Source organism: Myotis daubentonii, chromosome 12 (genome assembly GCF_963259705.1).
Source record: "Myotis daubentonii chromosome 12, mMyoDau2.1, whole genome shotgun sequence".
In the NCBI taxonomy this organism is placed as follows: Eukaryota; Metazoa; Chordata; class Mammalia; order Chiroptera; family Vespertilionidae; genus Myotis; species Myotis daubentonii.
In genome coordinates this window covers 55,236,091-55,242,090 of record NC_081851.1, presented here as the reverse complement: position 1 = coordinate 55,242,090, position 6,000 = coordinate 55,236,091, and the positions used below count along the sequence as shown (strand labels likewise).

Below are 6,000 nucleotides of genomic sequence, written 5' to 3'. Positions count from 1 at the left end.
TGATTTTTCCACAAAAGATTCACAATACGTCCCAAATGTCCCTAATTTCTTTGCATCTGTAGTTGAGAAAATGCAACCTGTCACTCCAGACCTTACCGCAAACCCCTTTGACCTGATTGGTATTTTCTTCTTGTGCTGCTCCATACCCCAGGACTGCTGCTGGTTAGCCTCCTCCAAGCATGGGGTGACCTCGTTAATCCAGCGCTCCAGTGAACCCTCACGTCTGTATCAGCAATTACCAAAAGGTTCTAAAGCAGTGGCCAATGTGATCGTTCTCCCTTTTATTTTTATTCGGAAAAGACATTGAGGCTCTTTGGGCAATGTTTTCTAAAGTCAATTTTATGAACCTCAAGTTTCATAAGATGTTATTGACATTATGTTAAAAAAAAAAAAAAAAGAGGGGGTCTCGGCAGCAGAAGCAAGATGACGAAGGGGACGTCATCGTTCGGCAAGCGCCGCAACCAGACACACATGCTGTGCTGCCTCTGCGGCTGGAAGGCCCACCACCTGCAGGAGTCCACCTGCGGCAAGGGCAGCTACCGCGCCAAGCGCAAGAGGAAGTATAGCTGGAGTGCCAAGGCTAAACGACAAAACACGACTGGGACCAGTCGCACGAGGCACCTACGTGCACTAGAGGTGGGGAGAGTATTTTCCAAACTTTCTTGACCACTCAGCACTCTTTTCTGGAGGAGGCCTTGGGCCTGGTGCTCCATGGCCCCGGCTTCGGGAAATCCTGCATTTGTTGGGTTCAACATTAAACGCAAGTGTTCTCATTGCCCGTTACACAGGTGGTAGGATTCTAGACTGAGATGCCTGGAAGTAAGCAGCAGCTATTAGAATGCTTGATGGCAGAGCTCTTCCTGTCATAATTCCTTTAACACGGCTCCACGTTTGACAGCCCTGGCAGCTGTTCCCTCTCAGACAAGTCCCAAGGTCGACAGAGAGCTTTTCTGGTCTTCACGAGTCTCTCTCAGTGACGGGCCTGGGGGCTTGGGCCAGTGCCACCCACATCCATCTGCTCAAAACACCTCAGGGGAAGTCACCGCTCTCTGCAAAGGGAGGCGGCTGAAAGCACTGGCTATGGCCCACTTCAGGGTGCCTAAGACCTGGGAAAAGAAGATGAGGGGTTGGGTCTAAACATTTGTTTAACAAAAAATAAATGCCATAAATATCCAACAACAGGGGAGTGGTTGGGTGAACTGAGGCACGTTAGCTCTTGGAATGTCATGAGACTGTATAACACATGGAAAGGTTGTTATGATGCAACATCAGTTGAAAAAAGGCCGTATGCAGGGGGAAAATTGTTAGCTTAGATCGGTGGCAGAGTCTCCCAGAGGATGCCTCTGTTGGGCCCCAACCAGAGGCCTTTGGGGGTGTGAAATGTGAAGCCCCCTGGGGAATGTCCTGAATGGGCTGAAAGAGTGGAGGGAGGCTACTGAATTGCATGATACAAAAGAAATCACGGAAATTTGAGAGTCGGGCTGGCAGCTGGGGAAAGTGAGGAGCTGCCAAGTAGAACATTCGGGCAGTCAGTTGACATCTGTGGGCAGGAGTGGAAGGGCCATCGAGACTCTTAGAGGACTGAGCCTTCTGTTTTAAGGCATCTGCTGTCGCAGAAGCAGCCAGGGCAGAGTATGCCAACTCGGAGGAAGACAGTGATCAGGAAAGGCTCCCACCCACCAGGTGGAAATCCTCAGAGCTCGGGGAGTACTGTTGGGTCTGCCACCCTACCTGTTGTATCAGGGGTCCAGCAGGAAGCAGATGGCATGCTCAAATGCATAATGCCGAAGAGTTGAATACAGGGACTATTTACAAAGGTGGGGGTGAGGTGTGTGTGTGTGTGTGTGTGTGTGTGTGTGTGTGTGTGTGTATACCTTGGGGGCTGGAACAGCCCAGCACCATTAACTCCACTAGGCCTGGTGGGATCCGGGAAAGAACTGGCTGTGGGCTGGCTGCCTGGCAAGAGTTGTGACCTTCTATTGAGGGGCACAGCAAGCCCTCAATGACCCTGCAGAAAGGGAGTAAGGGAAATGATGTTATGGGCTAACTTGTGTTCCTCCGAAATTCCTGTGGAAGCCCAAACCTCCAGGATCTCAGAATGGGACTGTATTTGGAGATGGGGCCTTTACAGAGGTGGTTACCTTAAGATTAGGTGGGCCCTAATCCAGTCTGGCGGGTACCCTTATCAGAAGAGGGAATTTGGACACAGAGACGCCAGAGCATGTACACAGAGAAGAGAAACCAAATGAGAACACAGTGAAAGGGTGGCCATCTGCAAGCTACAGAGAGAAACCTCAGAAGAAAACAGACCTGCTGATAACTTGACTTTGGACTTCTAGACTCCAGAACTGTGGGAAATAAACTTCTGCTGTATGTGCCACCCAGCCTGTGCACTCTGTTATGGCAGCCCTAGCAAAGGAATATAGATAAATACCCCACCTTTACCATCCTCCCCTTTCCAGCCTCTGGATGGTGTCCCGCATTGGCTCTCGTGTGCCTCAGCCCCTTTCTGGGGTACGGCAGGGGATTCCCCAGCACTGGACTCCATCTCAGCAGGAGGCACACCCAGGGCACACTTCAGAGAGGGGCAAAGGCTTGGGGAGCTGCCCTAGTGCCCCTCAGCCCTCAGTTCTGCCCCAGAGTCCTTGGGAGCTGTTACTTTCTACTCTGGCCAGTGTTGTCGCCTTCATCTGTGAGCACCAGGATGTCTTCCCTACTGGATGAGACAGTCCAGGCCCCTCACTGCCCACTCAGCTCTTTTCTCTCTGCGCCTTAGAGCCCTTGCACCAGTGCCCCAGGACTGCCTGGCAGCCCACCTCCCTGCCTACCCCTCCCTGCCCATCCCTCCCTGGCCCAGCCCCAGCCCCAGCCCCACAAGCCTTGGTTCTCTAGATTGGGGGGTCGGGGGTGACTTGCCCTCATTGGTTCTCCTCATGGGGACCTCAGGCTGGCCACCTGGGGGGATTCTGAGAACATACCTGTCTTCCTTACACAGAGCTGATACATGCTCAGCTGCTCCCGAGCCTCCTTAACTTACAGGGATTGATCCAATGGAACCAGTGACAGAGGACTGCTTGCCTCCTGAGGCTGATGCGAGGGCTGTGTGAGAATCAGGGCTGGGGCTCCGAACACGAGACATACAGCCTGTCTTACAAACAGAAATGACGAGAGGACAAGGCCTCCGGGAGAGAACCCACTGGACACCTCGCGGGGCAACTGGACTTTATGATAACAGCTCCCCTCTACTCGGCCTCCCACATGCCTGGTGAGGGCTCTCAGGTACCACCTCCAGGACACTCCTGACCCTTCCGAGAGAGGGGTGCTGTGAGTCTCCCTGTGTGGATGAGGAAAGCGGGCGTGGAGGGGCCACATAATGAGCAACCAGCACACAAATAGCAATGGCGCAGCCGGTATGTGACCTGAGGCAGGTTCAGTCACTGAGCTGCTGTTCTGAGTGTTTTCCTGGCTGAAGGTAGTGGGTCAGACCCTCCCTGCCTCCCAGAGAACACGCTCTGTTTCCAGAGCAAGAAGCCCTGGAGAAATCCAGCGGAGCTCCCTGCCTGCTCCTGGCAGAGTCCTCAGGGTGGTGAGGCTGTCCCTGGAGTTACCAGATGGCTCTGACCACATCGGGGCTCCACTGTGCCCGGAGCTCCTGCAGCCCTGCCCTCCATAGGAGGGGTTAACTGTGGGTCACGGTAGGGACAAGCCATTTCCTGTCTCCCTGCGCCTCCCTGGGGGTTATTTGAACTTGAGCACTTGACCCCCAGGATATTAAGCAGAGGCCTACTTGGTTAAAACACATTAGTCAAATGTGGGATGCCTCAAGCTGGGAGTCCTCTGGGCAGAAATGGACTCCTCCCTGCCCACTGCCCCCAGCGTCTCAGAAATGGACAAGGGACAAGCATCTCAGGGCCCCAGCTGCTGGCTTGGGAGTGGTTGGGGAGGGGAGATGTAGGCCTTTAATCTTCTTCTTCTTCTCCTTCTTCTTCTTTTTCTAATCTTCCTCTTCTTGACACCAGGAAGTACTGACAGTCCTGCATTAATCAGTTCCTCCCTCAGGCAAAGAGCTGAGCTGGGAGGACCAGATGGGGCAGTTCCTCATTTCTTTCTTCTTGGAAAGTCAGAGATCTCCAAGGCTCCCATTCAGTCTTCAGTCCTTGTGTCTCTATGTTCAGGAAGTACAGGCATTCTGAGGCAAAACTAGACAACAGAAGCTTAATAACACACCAATATTATCCAACACAAACTTACATGCAAACTATCCCATCATTCCAATTGATATCACGTATTGAAGCAAGGTTCCCACAAAACAAGCAATCACAAGGTAAGCTGGCTCCAGCAATGGTTCATTTTGCAGCTTAATGACATCACCAAACACCCAGGTTCTTTCTACCTCTCTGCTCTGCTCTCCTCAGTGCTTTTGTCAGCCTTGGGCTGGTCGCTAGATGCTTGCAGTGGTTCCAGGCACAATCTCCAGAGGCTTAAGAGTTGATCTCCTCCTGTGAGAATGAGATAAGAAACCTTCCCCTGAAGCACCCCGAATAAACTTCCCCTTATATCCCACTGGCCAGAATTGGGTGACATGTCCAGCCTAAGGCAATCACAGGTAAGAGGAATAGGACCACCATGATTGGCGTGAACTAATCAGGACCCACCTTCTGGAGCTAAGAATGGGCCTAGCCCGAGCTGAAGCACAAGGCTGGCGAGGGAACAGTGGATGCCTGAATTAAATCAGGTTCTATTGGTGAGAAGGCCAGCTCAAGAGTTGGTATATAGTGGGCACCATATACTATCGTCATTTCCCTTTTCCTGGTTTGCCACAGGGCACACAGCACTAAGTGGCAGAGCCAGAACTCAAATCCAAAAGAGGAGGAGAAAAGTGCTAAAGGTAAGCGGGGTTTTTCACGGTGCTCCCCAGGACAGGGGGCCCCAGATGAGGGCGCCTCCTTCTCCGGGGAACTGGCTATTTCATCATCCTGAAAGTGGGGGCCACAGCAATAGCGTTCTGGGGCAGGAGACCCCCCTCCACTCCATGGTGACCTCCTCTGCCAACATCCAGCCAGCCCAGCTACCACCTCACAGCTGCATTTTTCCACCTCTCTGTACAAAATAACTCCAGAAAGTCTGACAGCTTTCCTCTGTCTGCATTTGATTTATGGCTGCAATTACAAGCTTTCCTTCACACTGTCCGTGAGCCAGCAGATATCTCTTGCAAGTCAGCAGCGCTGCCATCCAGCTCCTCGCTCCAATCCCTAGCATGAGTGTACAGAGGACCCTTCCCTCCATATCCTGAGACACTAGATGCTGCCCCCGGTGGAGCCTGGTCCCCTAGTTTCTGGGGCTGGACTGCCTGAAATGTATCAGAGTTGGGCAAAAGGTTGGAAGATCTCTTTCAACAGAGACTCTGAAAGACGGGAGAAGCTACTCCCCCCACGCTACACGCACCTGGGATGGCTCAGAGCACCAGCTGCTGTCAAGGGGATTGACCTTGAGGTCTTAACCATCTTCTTCAGAGGGTTCCTCTCATCTCTAAGAACAGACAAAACTCTGGGTTCTGTTCGATTGGCACCCCATCCTCACCTCTGCCCTTTCTGGCTGCCCCTTCCTATAATGACCACTCTGCAGTCCAGGTCTCTGGTTCAAATCCTGGCTTTGCTTCTTGAACAAGTTACAACCTCTCTGTGCCCCAAGTTTCTCTGAAAATGGGATAACAGCCGAAGCCGGTTTGGCTCAGTGGATAGAGCGTCAGCCTGCGGACTGAGAGGTCCCAGGTTCGATTCCGGTCAAGGGCATGTATCTGGGTTGCGGGCACATTCCCGGTGGGAGATGTGCAAGAGGCAGCTGATCGATGTTTCTCTCTCATCGATGTTTCTAACTCTCTCTATCTCCCTTCCTCTCTGTGAAAAATCAATAAAATATATTTAAAAAGAAAGAAAGAAAGAAAGAAAATGGGATAACGATCGTACCTACCTCATAGAGCTATTCTTAGGTTAACTTAGA

At 52.1% G+C, this 6,000-nt stretch overlaps 1 long non-coding RNA gene across 1 annotated transcript; it reads right to left on the bottom strand.

Annotated features, from left to right (window-relative positions):
* Positions 1-402: 402 nt before the first annotated feature.
* LOC132213823 (uncharacterized) lies at positions 403-5,657 on the bottom strand. The gene is made up of 3 exons (XR_009448072.1): positions 5,097-5,657; positions 4,252-4,499; positions 403-1,106 (listed from the first exon to the last, which is right to left on the bottom strand). It is a non-coding gene; the product is annotated as an uncharacterized LOC132213823 (long non-coding RNA).
* Positions 5,658-6,000: the final 343 nt, after the last annotated feature.